At 44.9% G+C, this 19,379-nt stretch overlaps 1 protein-coding gene across 4 annotated transcripts in view; it reads right to left on the reverse strand.

The window, feature by feature from the left end:
- PLXDC2 (plexin domain containing 2) overlaps nucleotides 1–19,379 on the reverse strand; it is a 403,152-nt gene that overhangs the window by 251,615 nt on the left and 132,158 nt on the right. The window contains exon 1 of one of the 4 annotated variants that reach the window (XM_039526382.1): nucleotides 1,262–1,308. The exons of the other annotated variants lie outside the window; for them this stretch is intronic. The gene's annotated coding sequence lies outside the window, so the exon portion shown is untranslated. Of the gene's footprint in view, nucleotides 1–1,261; nucleotides 1,309–19,379 lie in introns of those variants that run through there. 4 annotated transcript variants of the gene reach the window in all.

The following is a 19,379-nucleotide window of genomic DNA, read 5'->3' on the forward strand; positions in this document are numbered from 1 at the left end:
ACACTATAGATAACCCCCCTCCACCCCCATCCCCCGCAGTTACATGGATAAAGGCTACACTATATCAATGGAAAATTCCACAAATCACTTGATCCAGTGGAAAAATAGCAGTACAGAACTGAGATGAAAGCCCCATTGAAAAAAAATTGATTTCAAACAATTAGGTCAAAAGATAGGCATTGTTATATGCATTAAAAGGATGGCATGTTCTGATTTCAAGAAAGGGAGCTAGTAAATCCAATGGATATAACTACAAATATTGTTCAGAACCACTAGCCATAGAGTGAATTCATAAAATCATAGGTTAGAAGTGATCACCAGGGTCACCTAGTCTAACCCCCCTGCCATTCATATTGGATCCCATAGAAAGGGCTTTGAAAAACCTGGAGAAAATACAGTTCTAATATTCTGCCATTGCAAGACAAACTGTATCAAAAAGATGGTTATGGTTTGTTCTCACACAGTGGTTTCCAAACCACAGTGTGTGGATTATTACTAATCTGCGGAGCACTTGGTGGTGGTCTGCAGACTGTTGGCTGGTCACACAGTGCTGGCTGCTCTCCTTGTATCCAGCTGCTAATGTGCACAGAGAAAAGCTCAAAGTAAATTACATATTTTCCTAATATTACTGTTCCATGAACATAATTGCTGTAGTTGCCAGCAGGAGTATAGGCAATTGTGCATTTGCATAACGGAATGAGAGGTGAGCTCATGAGACAGTGTCTCTGCTAAAATTGGAGGGAAAGTTTGAGAATTCTTGCTCTAGCAAACTTTTTGGCCAACATTTTCAAAAGTGACTAAGAGTTTTAGGTGCCCAACTTGAGACATCAAAAAAGGATTTTCAGAAGATGGGTGCTCAGCACTTTCCGAAAACCAAGCCACGCAAAGGTTTCTCAAGATGAGCACCCAAAATCACTAAACAGTTTTGAAGGTCTTAGGGAAGGTCTCTGCTTTGAAGGGGGAAGAGATAGCTCAGTGGTTTGAGCACTGACCTGCTAAACCCAGGATTGTGAATTCAATCCTTGAGGAGCCACTGAGGGATCTGGGGCAAAAAAAATCTGTCAGGGACAGTACTTGGTCCTGCTAGTGAAGGCACAGGACTGGACTCAATGACCTTCAAGGTCCCTTTCAGTTCTGTGAGATAGGTATATCTCCATATATTAGTCTTTTTGCCCTTCAGTACACATGAACATCTGTAGGCACAGACTTCCTTAAAAGTTGGTACCAACCAGCCTCTCAATTGCAAATTAAGGTTACTTACCTATAACCCAAGTTGCTTGAGATGGCTCTGCATATTCACACCCGTGGGTAGTGCGCCACCTTGTGATGCCTTGCAGTAGAACCTTCTTATAGCAGAGTTAGCTACTGTGCTTCCTGCCCCTCCCCTCAGAGTCACAAGGCACCGAGGGCAAATTTCAATGGGAGATGAAGGAAGAAGCTACAACTCTAATGGAATGCATTTGGATGGCAGCAGGTACAGGGTCTTTGCCAGTGTGTAGCATTCAGCAATACGTTGTTTATTCCACCAAGAAACAGTCTAGGAAGAAACCATATATCTCATCTGGTTCTTGGTGTAACATACAAACCACCTAGGCAATTTATGAAAACTAGCTAATAGGCAGAAGCCCTAACATCCAAAGTTTGTAGAATTGATTCCCCCCACCCAACCCTGGCCCCATTAGAGTGCAGCTTAGGGAAGAAAATGAGCAAATTAGTTGTCTGATTGATGTGGAAATCAGACACCACCTTGGGTATGAATCTGGGATCACGTCTGAAAATGACATTGTCCATATGGAAAGAAGTGAAGGGTGGATCAGTCATAAGGGTATTCAATTCGCTTATCCTCCTAGCAATAATGAAAGCCATCTTGATAGATAAATGGCAGAAAGAACACTCAGCCAAGGATTTGAAGGGTGATTTCACCAGCATGGCCAACACCAAATTGAGGTCCCGAGAAGGAACAGGATCTCTAACAGGGGGATACAGATTTGATAACACTTTCATAAATGTTTTAACCAAACAATGAACAAACAACCATCTCTCATCAACTAGAGTGTGATGCATGGAAATGGTTGCCCTTTAACAATGAGTTTGATAACTCCTGGTTCTTTAAGTACTTTAGGTATTTCAGGACACAAGAAATGGAAGCTGACACAGGAGAATCGGATCATCCCTTCATCCAAGTCAGAAATCTGGACCACTTTCGACAGGAACAGTTCCTAATAAATTGTTTTGGTGAGTTAATTAGTATGTCCTGCAGGGTTAATTTTCCCCCATCACTCAGTTTCTCCCATAGATTAAAACCCATTTCTCCTAATTAGCTTTAAGCCAAAAGTCCTCCAGTTTGGCTGCATCAAAGGGCTTTGTTCTTCACACATTAAAAAGATATTTCAGGTGGTTTGGCCTGCAGTATCTTTTAGTCCAGGAGTTCTCAACCTTTTTCTTTCTGAGCCCTCCTCCCCCAACATGCTCTAAAAGCTCCATGGCCCAGCTGTGCCACAACAGATGTTTTTCTGCATATAAAAGCCAGAGCTGGAGTTAGGGGGCACCACAAAGCTAAATTGCTCGGGCTTCAGCTTCAGCCCTGGGTGGTAGGGCTTGGGGCCCCAGGCTGCAGTCCCATGTGGTGGGGCTTTGGCTTTCTGCCTTGAGCCCTAGTGACTAACACCAGCCATGCTTGGCGGACCCCCTGAAACCTGCTCACGGCCGACACCCCCCCGACTCCCAGGGCACTGGACCCTATTTGAGAACCACTGTTTTAGTCTATGAAAGTTACTTTAAGATACTTTTCAAAGGGTTCCAAGCTTCAGTCTGGCTTCCAAGCTAACACACTATTCCCTAAAAAAAATAATAAACCACTATAAAAAAGGACAAAGGTCAGGAAGATAGCATCTCCCTGTTAGCATACTTTAGTAATGAACATTTTCTATGCAAACCACTGTTTTGGTTTTGTGGGATTTAATTTCAGCTAAGGAAAACCAAGTGCAGATGTGTGTGTTTGGTTTTTTATTTCTTTATTTTTTTTTAAAGGGCAAGGGTGGCGTTGTGGTGATGGGAAGAAGCAGAGTAACAACTTTTAAAGAAACCACTTCCCACCAGTAGTATCAGCCACCATGCTACTGCAATGGTTGTGAAATATGTTATTCAACCAAAATAAAAATCTGTTACATCAGTACCTGTATTAACAAAGTAGAAGAAAATCAAGCAGTGTAACAGGTGATCAGTTACTTCTAATAGCGTACTATAATTCTAAATAAATACAGCTGCCGTCTCCTTTAGATATTGAAAATGTAATCAGCAATGAAGCTAATTTGTGTGCCACCAAGGCTCTTACACTAACTGATTACTTACAGATGCCAAGTCTCCAAGTGAAATTTTTGCCACCTGTTTTCAATTTCAGGATTGGCAGTCTTGCACTTCCAAGATTACTGGCCTATTGTCAGGCTATGCCATCTGTTAATGTATTTTCCGTGCTCAATCAAAAGTTTTCACAAGACATCCAGCAAAACACCAGAATGAATGAGATTTCCTTCCCAACATACAGACACACATAAAAAGGATACCCTAGAAAAACTCTTCTCCATAGCAAAGAATAGTTGTAGATGAAATGACCAAACTCTGAATCAGGCCTATTTACATATCAAATTAGCCAGTGTTCATGATTTCTTATCTAAATATTGATGTGAACAAGCCAGTTACTTTTACTGGATTTAGACACAAATTATCCATTATCTAGTTTAACTACTGTAATTTCTGTATTCATATAACCAGAGTACTTCAGTGCAGTATATTCAGTTCATGCAAACAGCACTGTCACATGAAAATTTGTATGCAAGTATAATAGTCTAGTAAATACATCTGAAAAAGAGTAATAAAACACATGTTAGAAAATAAACAGATTATGGTAGTGATGAGGCAACAAACTTAGATCAAAGCTTGGCCCATTTTTTCCACCAGCCTACAAAATATATGTGGCTAAAATGTTTTCTGCAATCCTCTTCTATGTTCAGTGTGAGACTTACTAAGTTTGGTTTTATTCCACAATATACCACCAATTTTATCCAAACCATGACAGAGCACATATCTCAAATTATCAAATCAATTCAGACTTATTTTTGTGGTAGCCATTATTATGTGGTATCCAGCAAACTAAGTAGCCAGCTATGGAAAATACCAGGTTAATTATCAAGTCCATAGGGCAAGGTATTATCCGTTGGGGGGCATATTGTATCACATTTGGTCCTTAATTTATACATACTAAAGGAAAGAACTGTTTTCACTACATAAAACACAGCTGATATCCAGTTCTGCCCTCCATGGCCCAGGCACTTAAGTGCTATCTTTTGAATTGCAGTCCATTTAGATCGTAAGGCTTTTGAGGCAGGGACTGACTACTACTCAGTGCCTGGCACAATGGGGTCCCACTCCTTGTTGGCCCTTAGGCGATGCCATAACAACTACTTTTTCATAAAATCCAGATTGCTACCATTATTCAAAAATATGATTATAGTTATAATTACTTTTTTCAGTAAATTAAACAAAGTGCCTTATATACCCTAAAGAAAGGGTAAAAGGGAGAGAAAGGCAAACCTCTTGGTAAAACTATAAAGGCACTCTTCAAACGTTATTCCATCACTTAAACAAAAAATAAATCTGATTTTACAGTCTACACCCCCATCCCATGCTTTCACATGCCACTGCCCGCAGTCAAGAGCGCCACCAGCTTTTTTGGCGCCCTAGGCAGCGGAAGGTCCTGCCCCCGAAATACCGCCCCCGCAATACCACTGACGACCAGGGCGGCCGAAGATCCGGCCGCTGTGGTCACCCCCCCCAAATGTTAGCGCCCCAGGTGACCGCCTAGATCGCCTAATGGGTTGCGCCGGTCCTGCCCACAGTAGGAGTTAAGGAGACACCACTAGTCTTCCCAACTCACCACCCACTGTGTTAGCAATTATTCCATTGCAAACAGCAATCCTAACATTATGGGTCACTTGAAATTCTTCCTTCCTCTCCAAAGGAAACCACCGCCAAACCAACAATGACAAAAAGCAGGAGACAAAGCAACAACAAAGCAAGACTGTGAGTGATTCTCCAATAGTTCTCTCTCCCTGCTCTTCTTTCAGCTGCTGCTTATGCTCTCAGACTGATGCTGATGGAACAGAGATTCCTGTTTTCCCATAATCGATTCCCTCCCTTCCCATGTCATTATATTATATCATCTTCAGTCTAGTTATATATATGAATGATGTGGCATCATGTGAAAAAAAAAGTAGTTTATACCTTCTACTTACAGCACTCTGTCAAGCTGAAGTTAGACAGGATAGTGGCTCATTCACTGGGGCTGATCCTGACCCCAGTAACACTGAGGTAAAACCAGAATATTTCTATTGACTTTAATGGAGTTTTTCCAGTTGTACACCAGTGTATTTGAGGTCAGAATCTGAATTAAAATGCTCATTAAAAGCTGCAAGTGTCATGAAAAAAGATAACGGAAGCTACCCACATCCATTGAGGAATGAATTAATATATACCCTTCAGAAGTGGAGCTGAGAGGGAGATACTATAAGCCTCGGTAACTCTGTGAATATCATACAGAAGGGAGAAATTTTCCCTTACTGTAATATACAGCACTGAGTTAATATAAACACCAACTAGCGCACCTTATGCATTATATTAACATATATATGAAATATAACAGTAGCAGCAGCTTGTTTTTCACCAGAAAGATCAGAAGAACAGCAGCTGTTTATTGCTTCAGTACAGCAATTACAATGTTAGCCAATGTTTCCAGTAAAGTATGCTTCCATCCATGTCATTTCTAATAATCTCATAATGATGACATTATTTTTCCTTCATTTGTTCATCGGAGAGTTAGCTGTCCAAAATACCACAAGAGTTATTCTCAATGAAAGGCAAAAAGATCACATGCTCTGCTTTTCAGATTCACTTAGCTACAATTAATGTACCCAGTTTTCCAAAAAGATATTCCATTTCCCAGTCAGCAGTGTAATTTTGATCTGGAACAAAAATAAGGACATTTCTGAAGACTAAACATTTTAACTAGAAACAGTGGACCTGGCAGAAAAAATCCTCCCCTTCAGTTTGTTTCATTGGTGACTTGGCTAACAAAACAAAACAAAAAAACCCACCCTGATTTGCTGACAACTAAGCAGTAGACTAAAGAAAGACATCTGCAAAGATTTAGGGCCTGATCCAACATTTAGACTCCACTGATTTCAATGGGATTTGGATCAGGCCTTTAATAAGTAATATTTTAGTCCTAAATTGAGGTCTGCTGATGTGGCCTCCTATGCCCTTAGAGCCCCATCACTTTTTATGGATTCATAGATTCCAAGGCCAGCAGGGACTGGTGTGACCACCTAATCGGCCCTGCTTTATAAAACAGGCATACATCTTTTAGAAAAAACATCTAATCTTGATTTTAAAATTGCCAGCGATAGAAAATCCACCACAACCCTTGGTAAATTGTTCCAATGGTTAATGACTCTCACATTTAAAAATTACATTTTATTTCCAAGTCTGAATTTCTCTAGCTTCAACTTCCAGCTATTGGATCATTACTTTCTCTGCTATCCTGAAGAAACCATTATCAAATATTTGTTCTTCATTTAGCGACTTCCTTTACAACTTAGTATATTATATAGACAGTTTTATTACGTCATAAATCATTCACTAGACTAACAACTAGAAATTAGACACCTTTTAATATATAGTCTCTACAATATTGAATTGTTAATATCTCAACAAGCGCCAAAGGTTAGGAATGTGAGGGAGTTAAAAACACACCGAACACTAAACCAGGGAGTTAGTCAGAACTGTGAGATGCTTGTGTTCCTTATCAGTGCTTGAGACAGTTTGTCTCTCAATATAACACAGCTGGTCCCAGCCCGTTCACTGATCTCACGGTTTCCCAGGGCTTTGTAAGACAATACTGCTTTTCAGTATTTCACTCTGGATTTTCCCAGAAACCTCTGCTAGCCTGATTTTTGTCAGGTTGGCACAACTGGTTTTGTGCTACATCTTTATTCAGGCCTAACAAGACTTACAGATTATCTCTCAACCTTCTCTTTGTTAAACTAAATAGACTGAGCTCCCGGAGTCCATCACTATAAGACATGTTTAATCCTTTAATCATTCTCAAGGCTCTTCTCTGAATCCCCTCTAATTTTTCAGCATCCTTTCTGAGATGGAATCTTTCTTTTAATGTGATTCTGCAAAGGAGCAGGGATATACACTAGTGAATCACAGTGCAGGACCAGGGTTCTCATTATTAGGCTAGACATTTTCAACATAAATTACAGCATGGATGTGCTACCATATCATATCAGGCATTTTCTATTTGCAGGATTCAACACTACACTGTTTAGATTTCTTGTTAGTCTTTTTAATCAACAGAAGCAGAACAAACCCCCACAAATAATTTTGTTGATGGAAAAACTAGAATGAAAACCATATATCATGACATACCCCTTTTTCCCCCCTCCATATTTCAGGGGACTTGGGGGTGAAAATGATAGATTAATATATTTTTTTCTCAAAGATGTGAAATTTAAGCACCTTATTGACTGTTATATTTTCAGTTTAAAAACACAAGTAAAGTGGAACTCTGCCTCCACTCCAGGGGATTAGACAGAAATACCACCCAGGAGTTACAACTTCTCTGTGAAGTAATTCTCCTGCAGGAGAAACAAAGAAGTCAAAGAACCCAGTTACACCACAGTTAAAACAGGATTTCATCTTATAGTATAGACAAAATCTTGTCTGTCTCCCCAGTCAGTCATTCTAAAGTCTTCAGCCATCCAAAGTTTTAGCAGAGTTTGGAGCATCGGAACGACATAGTTAGGGTCCCATTTATACTACAAGATGGAACCATATTTTAACCAGGTTGGGGATACTGTATTGTAACCCTGTCTCCCAACACTCCCGAATCTGCAGTTTAGATGGCCTGGTAGTTTTGTAGGGTAAAGTGATCCCATTAACCATCTTCTCAAAAAAGAAGGAAGTAATTGTAATTGTATTTTACTATTGTTCCACCACTGAGCAAAGATTTCCCATACCTATGCTGATTTAAAGATATTATGTCAGGTGCTCTATTCCTTGCCTGCTAGTAAAATAAAGGTTTTACAATCCCTATTATTAGATTAAATGTCAATGATTATTTTTATTTTAGTGCAAGCAGTTAGGATTTAAACATCTCTTTACTATGTTTGCAACCCAGACATTGCAGCATTGTGCTCCTATGAACCAGACACTAGAACCAACTAAAACACAAGTGCAGATGACTTGTTTATTTTTATTGCCCAAGCTGAGTGAAATGCAAAAAGGAAGAGTCTAAATACAGAAATGCAAGTTAGAAATTCATCCAGCTTTAACGTATTATGTCATTACTGGACACAGGGGCGGCTCCAGGCCCCAGCACACCAAGCGTGCCTGCGGAGGGTCCGCTGGTCCCGTGGCTCCACCGCGGGAGGTCGACCGGAGCCGCGGGACCGGTGACCAGCAGAGTGCCCCCCATGGCATGCCGCTGTGCTTGGGGCGGCAAAATGTCTAGAGCCACCCCTGACTGGACACATGTTTGTATCTTTTAACAAACATTTAAACATTTGATAGTCTCTCTTAAAAAAGGTCTAATAGAACATTGCCTACACAGTAGCATGCTGAAAACAGTAAACAGAAAGTCTAAGATGGAAGTGCTAAGTCACAAAAAAATGAACTAATTGTGGTGACATCTTCATAATGCACAGTTGGCTATATGTTGAGTAAGTACTAATGATGTCATTTGTGCCTGAGAAGTCCGCCCGAGGACAGTACCAGTCACCAGGAGAGGAGATCTAGACTGAGCAGCTTCACTGGCACTGCATCTTCAGAGACCTCAAATGCAAGCACTGTTGGGTGATGTTTAAATTCAAACACAAACTGTTTTCACTAAGGTTTTTAGACAGTGATGGCCACACAAATGTTCTTTTTAATGTTAGATTTGTGTAAATAAATAATTTTTAAAACACTAACTCTAAATTGAATCTAACTGACAGTGAAGCTTTAAATTAACAAAAGGAGTGTTGAACTGTGCACTACAGAAAGCTAACCACTGCAGACGTAACTGGATAGGATAATAAATGAGCTTTTAGTGGCAAGCTGTTGGCTGTATAATAGGGAACTCTGAATAGTTTTGTTCTACACAACGCTCCTTTTCCCATTGGGTTACTTTAATTATACTCTTAAGTGCATTTTTTTCCTTGTGAAAGGTGAAGGATTACAGTGCTTTTATGTATATAGCATTCTGGAGGCAAGTTATCATTTCACATACAACAGGTCATGGTTACGTCAATGTTTACCTACATTATGTTCAGGGGCGGCTCTAGAAATTCCACCGCCCCAAGCAGGGCGGCGCGCTGTGCCGCCCTTCCCCGGTCCCGCGGCCGGGGCAGAAGTGCCTGCGGACGGTCCCGTGGTCCCGCGGCTCCAGTGGAGCATCCGCAAGCATGCCTGCGGGAGCTCCGTCCGAACCGCGGGACCAGCGCACCCGCCGCAGTCATGCCTGCGGGAGCTCAAGCGGAGCCGCAGGAAGAGGGGACCCTCCGCAGTCATGCCTGCGGCAGGTCCGCTCGTCCCAGGGCTCCGGTGGACCTCCCGCAGGCATGACTGTGGAAGGTCCGCCGGAGCCAAATGCCGTCCTGCCAGGACAATGCTGCCCCACGCGCCTGCTTGGCGCGCTGGGGTCTGGAGCCGGCCCTGATTATGTTATCTGGAAATGTAACTTGTGTCTTGAGTTTCACCCATTTTCAAATATTTTCCCCCCAATTTGGCAAAGCAATTAGTCCATATTAGTGCAGATAGATGCCTGTTCATGTAGTTCAAGAAGGCGCTGGAAAAAATCTTCCAGTCTACTATTCAACAGATTAGTAGCATTTCAGAAAATGTTTCAAAACAATCTGCTTCAGCACTCAACATTTGTATGCTAGGTGAAGCAAACTTAATAATAAAGCACATGAACTCAATGTGTATTCAGTGTAAATTGGCAATGTGAATTCAACAATGTCAACCAATAAAGGCAATAGACACAGGTATATATGTACTCAGCACAATACAATACAAAAATATGAAGTCAGACCCAGCACACAGAAGTGGAGAATTAAGTGCACCTCCTCAAAAGAGCATCAGCATAAGATTTAAATCCCATTTTGAGAGCATAAATGAGACTTTAAATGGTGTATATAAGCTCTCCCATCATAGTCTAAGGGCTCAAATCTACTCCCATTGAAGTCAGACCATTAGACAGCCCCAATAACACAGGATGGACCCAAAGGATGGTGCGGAGTTGGTATGTTTTTTCTGTATTCAGAAAAGCAGATGGGCCATCACTAAGGCTGTGAATCTGTCACAGGGGTCACAGAAGTCACAGATTCCATGACTTTCTAGGACCTCAGTGACTTCTGCAGCGGCCAGTGTCGCTGGGGCAGTCTTGGGCCACCACGCACCTCCCCCACAGCAGCAGCAGGAGTTTGGGTGTGGGACGGGGCTCAGGGCTAGAGTGGGGGTTGGGGTATGGGAGGCGGTGAAGGTTCTGGGTGGCGCTTACCTCGGGGGGCTCCCCGGAAGCGGCCACCATGTCCAACTCCTAGGTGGAGGCATGGCCAGGTGTCTCCGTGTGTTGCCTCTGCCCGCAGGTGTGACCCCAGCAGCTTGCATTGGCCGTGGTTTCTAGCCAAAGGGGGCTGTGGAGCAGGAGCTTGGGATGGGGGTGTATGGATCCTCCCCATGGCACCTCTTGGGCAATCCCCCCTACCCCCAGAGCACCTAAGTTTTAGTCAGGGGTATATGGTACAAGCCACGGGCCATGAATTTTTGTTTACTGCCTGTGACCTATCCATGACTTTTACTAAAAATACCCGTTACTAAAACATAGCCTTAGCCATCACCTATCAAGTGGCCAATCTTTGGCAAGAAAGGGGACAGGTACAAAGAGATCTGCATCTTAGCAAAAAAACAGCATGAGCTCCCTTTCTTCCACAAGACCCCTGTCTCTTTGTTCTCATATGGAAATATTTTCCAACTGAAACTACAAAAAGGAGAGGCAAACACCCCAAGACTCCCCCCTTCTCTCTCCCTGCCCATCTCATTCTCCACACCTGAGAAGACAAAGGAAACAGTCATTAGACACTGGGAGAAGGATTTCACTGACCTGTAATTTTGGTCAGTACTGCTGTTGGAAGCATGTGGTGAAAGACTTTGATTTGAATCTAATATAGTTTGTTAAGCAGGGCCCTAGACAGCATTTTTATCTTTATTTTCTTGTAACCTTTTCTAACTTTTATGCCTCATTTCTTGTACTCACTTAAAATCTCTCTTTGTAGTTTATACACTGGATTAGATGAAACAATAAAACATCTCTGGGTAACTCTGTTTAAAGTGGTGAGGAGTTCCTTAAAGGAATAATGGACTTAATATATTTGAACTATCCAGGAGATGGCTGGGCAGTACAGGATATAGTTTTCTGGGGGGAAATCCAGGAGTCACCCAGCAGAGGTAACCCAGGCTGATAAAAGCCAGACTGTAACCCAGGTGTGCCTGGCAGGTTGCAGTTACACGCAGGCACTCAGTGTGTGACTTGCATGCTGGAAAGTTTTTTGTGAGAGGCCCATGTGGGAGCTACTGCAGCAAGGTATGGTAAGGCACCCAAAGGTTGCAGGTCAGGGGTAGCACAGCACCTCACTGGTCTAGATTGCACTCTGGTATGTCACACATTTATCAAGAAGAAACACCCCAAGCTGAGTTTTTACCCTGAAGAGAGCCAGAGAGAGTCCATCAAGTCCACTGAGGCCTCACTGTTGCCATCCATTTTACGTAGAAATCGCTCAGATACTACAGTGATTTTACAGCTGTGTAAAATCCTAAAACTGACATAAATCCATCACTCACCCTCTATCCCCATTTCTCATCCATAACTGTGGGGTGGAAGCAGCAGCTAGCTGATTAGTGTTTGGTTTCCCGGTGGAAATGCTGAGTCTTTAGCAGGGATCTGAAGAACCGGAGGGTAGGAGAAGAGGGCATATGGTACATTGGGGATCACTGGTCATCTTCGGATTTTACATTCAACCTACATTTTGAACCCATAGAGGTGGACTTTTAAGGGCTATATAGTATATGTAATAAAGAACTATACTGGATACACACTACTGTTCAAATTCTCAGGCATCCTTTGCAGAGCCAGTGCAAGGAAGTTTCGCGCCCTAGGCAAAACTTCCACTTTGCACCCCCCACCCAGCTAACCTCGCCCACTGCCCCCCCTGCAGCAGCTAACCACGCCCACCCGCCCCTCCCACCAGAGGAACCCCCCCGGGGCTGCTAACCCTGCCTGCCAGCCCCCCACCCAGGGAGTCCCCGCCCAGCAGGCACTCCCCCCCTGCAGCTAACCCCGGCTGGGGAGCCCTCCCCACCCAGCGGCAGCTAACCCTGCCCAGTGAGCCCCCTTCCCCTCCCGCCTGGTGAGCCCCCCTCCACGGTAGCTAACCCCGCCCGGTGAGCCCACACACACACTCTGCGGCAGCTAACCCTGCCCGGTGAGCCCTGCCCCCTCCGCGGCAGGTAACACCGCCCGGGGAGTCCTCCCCAGCTCTCCTCCGCTGAGCATGTTGGTGCTGCTCTAATTCTCCTCCCCTCCCAGGCTTGCGGCATCGATTGGAGAAGACTTAGAGCGGGGGCTGTGTGCTCAGCGGAGGAGGCAGAGTGGAGGTGATCTGGGGCGGAGAGCGGTTCCCCCGTGCGCCCCCCCCCAGTTACTGTGAGCGGTTCCCCCGTGCGCCCTCCCCGTGCCCCCTGCTGCCCCAGCTCACCTCCACTCCACCTCCTCCCTGAGCGGGCTTTTAGGCACCCTCAACCTCTAGGCGCCCTAGGCGTCCACCTAGTTCGCCTAGTGTTTGCACTGGCCCTGATCCTTTGAGATGGTGTGTGGCAAGAACATTAACTCATTCTCACATTACTTAGAAAAGTGGAAAAGAGTAAAGTGATCATCAATAATTTAAAGGTGTCTCTTCATTTACAATTACTCCAATTTTCAAATACAGTAACTCCTCACTTAACGTTGAAGTTATGTTCCTGAAAAATGCGACTTTAAGCGAAATGATGTTTAAAGGAATCCAGTTTCCCCATAAAAATAGTGTAAATGGGGGCAGGGGTTAGGTTCCAGGGAAATTTTTTTCACCAGACAACCTGACAAATAACATATATCTATATCTATATCTATATATATGTGTGTGTGTGTGTGTAATATGTATATGTATGTATATGTATGTGTGAGTGTATTATATATATATATTACACACACACACATACAGTATAGGTTTTAAACAAACACACATAGTATAAGTTTTAAACAAACAATGTAATACTGTACACTGCAATGATGACTGTGAAGCTTGGTTGAGGTGGTGAAGTTAGAGGGTGGAAGAGGGTGGGATATTTCCCAGGGAATGCCTTCATGATAAATGATGAACTAGCACTTGGCTGAGCCCTCAAGTGTTAACACATTGTTGTTAATGTAGCCTCATACTCTACAAGGCAGCATGAATGGAGGGAGGGAAGACAGCATGGCAGACAGAGATACACACCACGTGTGTGTGTGTGTGTGCACAAGTGCGTGTGTGTGTGTGAGAGAGAGAGAGAGAGAGAGAGAGATGTGCATTGCCCCTTTAAGTATGCTGACCCCACTCTAAGTACATTGCCTTTAACAATAAAAATCAGGAAGTTGAGACAGCAGCTGCAGCCAGCAAGCTCCCTCCTGTTCTGACCCCACCCTGCTCTATATGGAGAAGGGGTAAGTGGGGGGCAGGAGCAGGGGGACACCCTGACATTAGCCCCCTTCTCCCTCCTCCCCTGCACAGAAAGCAGGAGGCTCCTGGGAGCACCTCCAAGGCAGTGGGCAGGAGCAGCACATGGCAGTGGGGGAGGGACAGCTGAACTGCTGGCAATTGATAGCCTGCTGGTGGCTGCCACACAGGGAACTTGGGGGAGCGGGGAGCTGATGTGGGGCTGCCAGTCCACCCTGGTTCCAAGCCCCCACCAGCTAGCTCCAACAGGCTGCTCTTCCTGCAAGCAGTGGACAAAGCAGACGGCTGCCAAACAATGTTATAAGGGAGCATTGCGCAACTTTAAACGAGCATGTTCCCAGTGATGAGCTGCCAAAATCTTAACAACCAGTTCCCTACCGGGTCTTCAGCGGCACTTCAGCGGCGGGTCCTTCAGTGCTGCCGCAGACCCGGAGTGAGTGAAGGACTCGCTGCCGAAGTGCCACTGAAGACTCGGAGCGCCGCCCGGTGAGTACAAACCCCACTTTTTTTAATGTAGTTTTTTTTAAGCCATCCCTGCCGAGACTCCGTTGAAACTATTCGAATCGGGCCCCGCACTTCCTAAAGCCGGCCCTACACATCGGGGTTGCAAAATTGTATCGGGGGCCAGGTAGAGAAGGCTGTGCCTCCCAAAACAGCCTGCCCCCGCATCCGACCCCCACCCACATCCTGCTGGAGCTTGCAGCCCCACCCCATTACCATGCCGCTCAAAGCAGCAGGAGCTGCAGAGCTGCCCAGGAGTGGTCCAGAGCGCTGGCACTGGTGGCACAGCACACTGAGGCTCTGGGAGATGGGGGAAGGCGGGGAGCCTCCCCAGCCGGGAGCTCAGGCGGGCTGGACAGGACGGTCCCGCGGGCCGGATGTGGCCTGCGGGCCGGAGTTTGCTCACCCCTTTAACAAGCGGTTTGCGCGAACCAGCTCCAGCTCACCACTGCATGTTCCCTAATTGATCAGCAATGTAACAACGAAACAATATTAACTGGGATGACTTTAAGTGAGGAGTTACTGTAGGCATGCACCTAAGTGTGTACACTTTGGGCATAACCCATTTAAACGTGCAACCTTCCACCCCAAAACGTGCATGTATGGCAGGTTAGTGAGCCTGTAAACCTACACTATCTGTGCACATACGAACTCCACATGCACTCACAGATCAAGGTTTGTGCTCACTTGGTAACAAATTCAGTAAAAAATTTGGTCCAATGTGACTTTTGCCTAAGAGTGGAATCCTGACTCAGCTCAGTACTCCTAAGAGGGCAATACTCATGCAGAACTGGAAGGTAACATAACAAAGCTGGGAGATTGACTTCTCTGCTCCAACATACTAGTAAGGCTCTGAATACTCGAACACTTCATCAGTTGCCAGGAATTGTGGGGTACTGAAAGGTCACTAACGATGCAATACTTACAATGATTTTTTACTATTTTTATGTGCCAGTTTGGGGCTATGTGGATTCATGCTGTGCATGGAATACAGTCAAGTCCTTGACCTACTCACTTTCTCTTTTCTGCATTCTCTTGTGAAGATCTGCCACAGCAGATTCACACTCATAGCATACATGCAAGTGCAAAACCACTCTGCATGAATTTCCCACTGTATTTCACATCTGTATCCCAGAAAAGCAGCATTTCTGCTGCTAGTCAACACACCTGTACATACCAGCTCAGGATCGTGATTTTTTAAAAACAAAGTGAGCAAAACACATTTGAAATGACTCTACAAACCTAACATTTATATTGCCTTAGGTACTTACTGAAAGCTAATAAACGTCATGTTATTATAGCTCATTGTAATAAGGCAGTAAGGCAAGCTTAACATTCATGTTCCTTCCTAGCAAATACTTTACCGATTTGATAGAATATCATCCATCGGAAGCACTGAGAAATTGAATCGAGATTCTATGTCAATGCTGCATAGTGTAGTGTATACAACAGTACATTTTAGAGATAAAAATCAGGTTAGATCCTCAGGTGAAAGTGAAATTAGATTCCTGACTTCACAAATTAACCTCAGAAATCCCAGCACAGAATTCAATGGCAACAGCAGTTTTGATTCAGTATTGGCTAGAACTGAGCCACAGAGGTAGAATAACTTAGGGTATTTCTTCACTGTGGAGTTGACCTAGACCAGGGGTCGGCAACCTTTCAGAAGTGGTGTGCCGAGTCTTCATTTATTCATTCTAATTTAAGGTTTCGCGTGCCAGTAATACATTTTAACGTTTTTAGAAGGTCTCTTTCTATAAGTCTATAATATGTAACTAAACTATTGTCGTATGTAAAGTAAATAAGGTTTTAAAAATGTTTAAGAAGCTTCATTTAAAATTTAATTAAAATGCAGAACCTCCCGGACTGGTGGCCAGGACCCAGGCAGTGTGAGTGCCACTGAAAATCAGCTCGCGTGCCACCTTTGGTACCCGTGCCATAGGTTGCCTACCCCTGGCCTAGACTATAGCCCATGTGTTTCCGCTAACTCCTCTTTCATCCACAGATAAAAACATCTAACCCCGTTTGGGGGTGCTTTAAGTCAAAGCTAGCAGGCACAGCTAAGGGTATACATTTCACTACAGCCCTGGTGGGAAACCTGCCTATTTTCCAGTGGTATTACAAGTTAATCAGTCTTATCCCACAATTCCACCTGGATTGTACTTTCTTGCCTAACTCCTCCCTTCTTATGTTCTGTGTTTTATCCCCACATTTGCCTGCTCCATTTCTGCAGCACTTCCATAGCGTTTGACCAGAGATGCCATCCATAAATCCACCTTTCATGTTGCCAGTCAGACAGACACTGACAGCCTGCTGGTAAAGCTGTGGTCAGGGCCGGTGCAACCATTTAGGCGACTGCCTATTTGGGGGGCGCCATTTTCTTCAGCAGCGACCATGGCGGCTGGATCTTCGGCCGCCCTGGTCGCCACCGGCTTTTAGGCGGAGGGAGCTGGGGCAGGGGAGCGTGAGGAGGGCCGCCTGCAGCAAGTAAGGATGGGGGGCGGCATGCAGGGGAACTCCCTGCCCCGCCTCCTCCCCGAGCACGCCGTGGCTGCTTCACTTCTCCCGCCTCCCAGGCTTGCAGCGCCAATCAGTGTAGGCGCCGCAAGCCTGGGAGGCGGGAGAAGTGAAGCAGCGACGGCGTGCTCGGAGAGGAGGCGGGGCAGAAGTGAGCTGCTTCACTTCTCCTGCCTCCCAGGCTTGCGGCACCAATCAGCTTAGACGCCACAAGCCTGGGAGGCAGGAGAAGTGAAGCAGCAATGGCGTGCTCGTGCGCAGAGCAGGGGTGAGCTGGGCCGTGCGGGGATGCCCCAGGGTGGAGGTTGGGGAGCTGCCTCAAGGGGGGCACCTCAGGGCGGAGGGGGAGAGCTGCTGTGGGAGGGGGCACCTCAGGGCCGAGGGGGGGAGCTACCACGGGGGGGGCGCGCCTCAGGGCGGGGGGGGGAGAGCGCAAGGTTGAAGTTTCGCCTAGGGTGCGAAATATCCTTGTACCGGCCCTGGCTGCGGTGTGATGTCAGTAGAGCCCACAATTTGTGGAAAAGTACACAAAATAACATTTTTGTTTAGTGAACAGGAAAGAAACAAAGAGGCAGAGCAGTCAGTCAGGTCACTGAGAATCACTTTTGTGGTTTGCAGATTATAGTCCTCAATGACATCCTCATTAGAAGTTCTTGCTTCTAAATGTTGTTTGCTTTTGCCTTCAGAACTGTCTGCATTAATGAGTAACTACACTTGGAACTCATTATATTAAGTATTGTCCTCATGTCACTGCCACAGACAGCAGCTCCATGCCTGGGGGTGGAGGGAGAGAGAGAACACTCCGAAAATGAATTTAAACAGCAGCCCAGTTTAATGGACCCCTAAGAATCCTGGGATATCCCACCAGAAATACACTAATGTAGCAGCACTGCAAACACAGTTACACATGTCTGGCACAGGTAGCGCTTTGCAGTGCGAGGCTCCGTCCATGCCAGGCTAGCCTTAAAGTGAAGACAGACCCTTAGTTATTACCTGTAGACAGGATAGTATCGCTGAGTCTGAGTTCCACTCCTTGAGAAGCTGTGTGAAGGATTTAGGTTTCTGTTATCTGAACCATTCTGGTTCACTGTAAATAATCTCTGAAGGGACTAGACATCCATAACCTTAAATATGCAAAATATCCAGCGAGTACGTTTGAAAAACATGACAGCTCAGTGGAGCTGCAATATACAAGATAACTGACTCTTCTTTCCACCTCCACATTTCTTCTTCCTGCCCCACTTCTCCCCATATAGCTGCCTTATGAGTTTCTGATGACTGTGTAATAATTAACCTCTCCCCTTCCTCGGCCTCCCATAGTTATTTTACATGGTTTAAATAATTTCTTCCCTCCCAAACATTTGTCTATTGAAACTCTACTGATAAAAATAAGTTACCCTTGAGGGGACTGTTAGAGGGCTTTCCCTTCACCCTGTCCCCTGGTTCTTGTCAGACAGGCAGAAAGCAGAAGACCAGAAGTCCGAAGTGCAGGCAATGCGATGTTTATTGGGGTTAATTCCAAGCAAACACGTCCTTGGCTCCACATGCCAGCAGAGTCTGTTTCCCAGTGTTCCATTCCCAGCTCTGATACCACAGAGTGTTTATCCCATGTCCCCCTTCCCAGCTCTGACACTGCAGAGCGTTTACCCCGTAACCCTCTTCCCAGCTCTGACGCCGCAGAGCCTTGCCTGTGTCCCCATTCCCTATTCCCACTTCCTCCTTCATAGCAGGGACCAGGACAGGTCAGTGTACAAAGAGTATTTTGTTGGGTTCTTTCAAAACTTTTAATGCATCAGAGCTCTGATTCCCTTCCCATCCTATTTAGAAATTGTATTTCCTAAGGTTTTTCATGCAAGATAGAGTCACACACCAGTCTGAAGGGTAGGTCAAATAGCCAAATCCCACAGGTAAGCAGATAGCACTGTGTTTGATGCTACACAGGCTTCTCCGAAGAGCTAGGCACATCTCTACCTCCGATTACTGTTGGCTCTAAAGAGAAGCTGCATGGTGAGAGTATCCTCCAAGTGCATTATTTGAACCTAAACTAGGGACTAACATGTAACCATTCCACAGCTGAGAGTCAGAATCCTGCATCCCAACCAGCAGTATCTGGTACATAGCCATGCTGTGGTCAATACTGCATGACTGCCCACTATGTTGCATTTTGACCCAGTGGAAATTGTGCACTGGATACACCTGGACCTTCTGATATTCCCAGATCCTTTGCTCCAGTGCATGCCAGGGTGGGTGCAAACAGTCCACTCCTTAGCTCTCCTGCACAGCAGAAATACGTTTCCTCTGAACTTCAGGTTTTAAGATGACATGGCAACCCACTGAGAATTTGTCCAGTGTTCTTCGAATGAATTGTTAGAAAATTCTATCTATATGACTGAAACATTCACACGCAGATACTCAGCAGCTCTAGTGTTATTTAATATACTTTAAATCACAGTCAACAATGTCACAAATGGAGTTTTACTAGAACTAGAAAGAAGGATGGGTAATGTTTTAAAT

This window comes from Mauremys reevesii, linkage group 2, assembly GCF_016161935.1.
Source record: "Mauremys reevesii isolate NIE-2019 linkage group 2, ASM1616193v1, whole genome shotgun sequence".
Taxonomy (NCBI): Eukaryota; Metazoa; Chordata; order Testudines; family Geoemydidae; genus Mauremys; species Mauremys reevesii.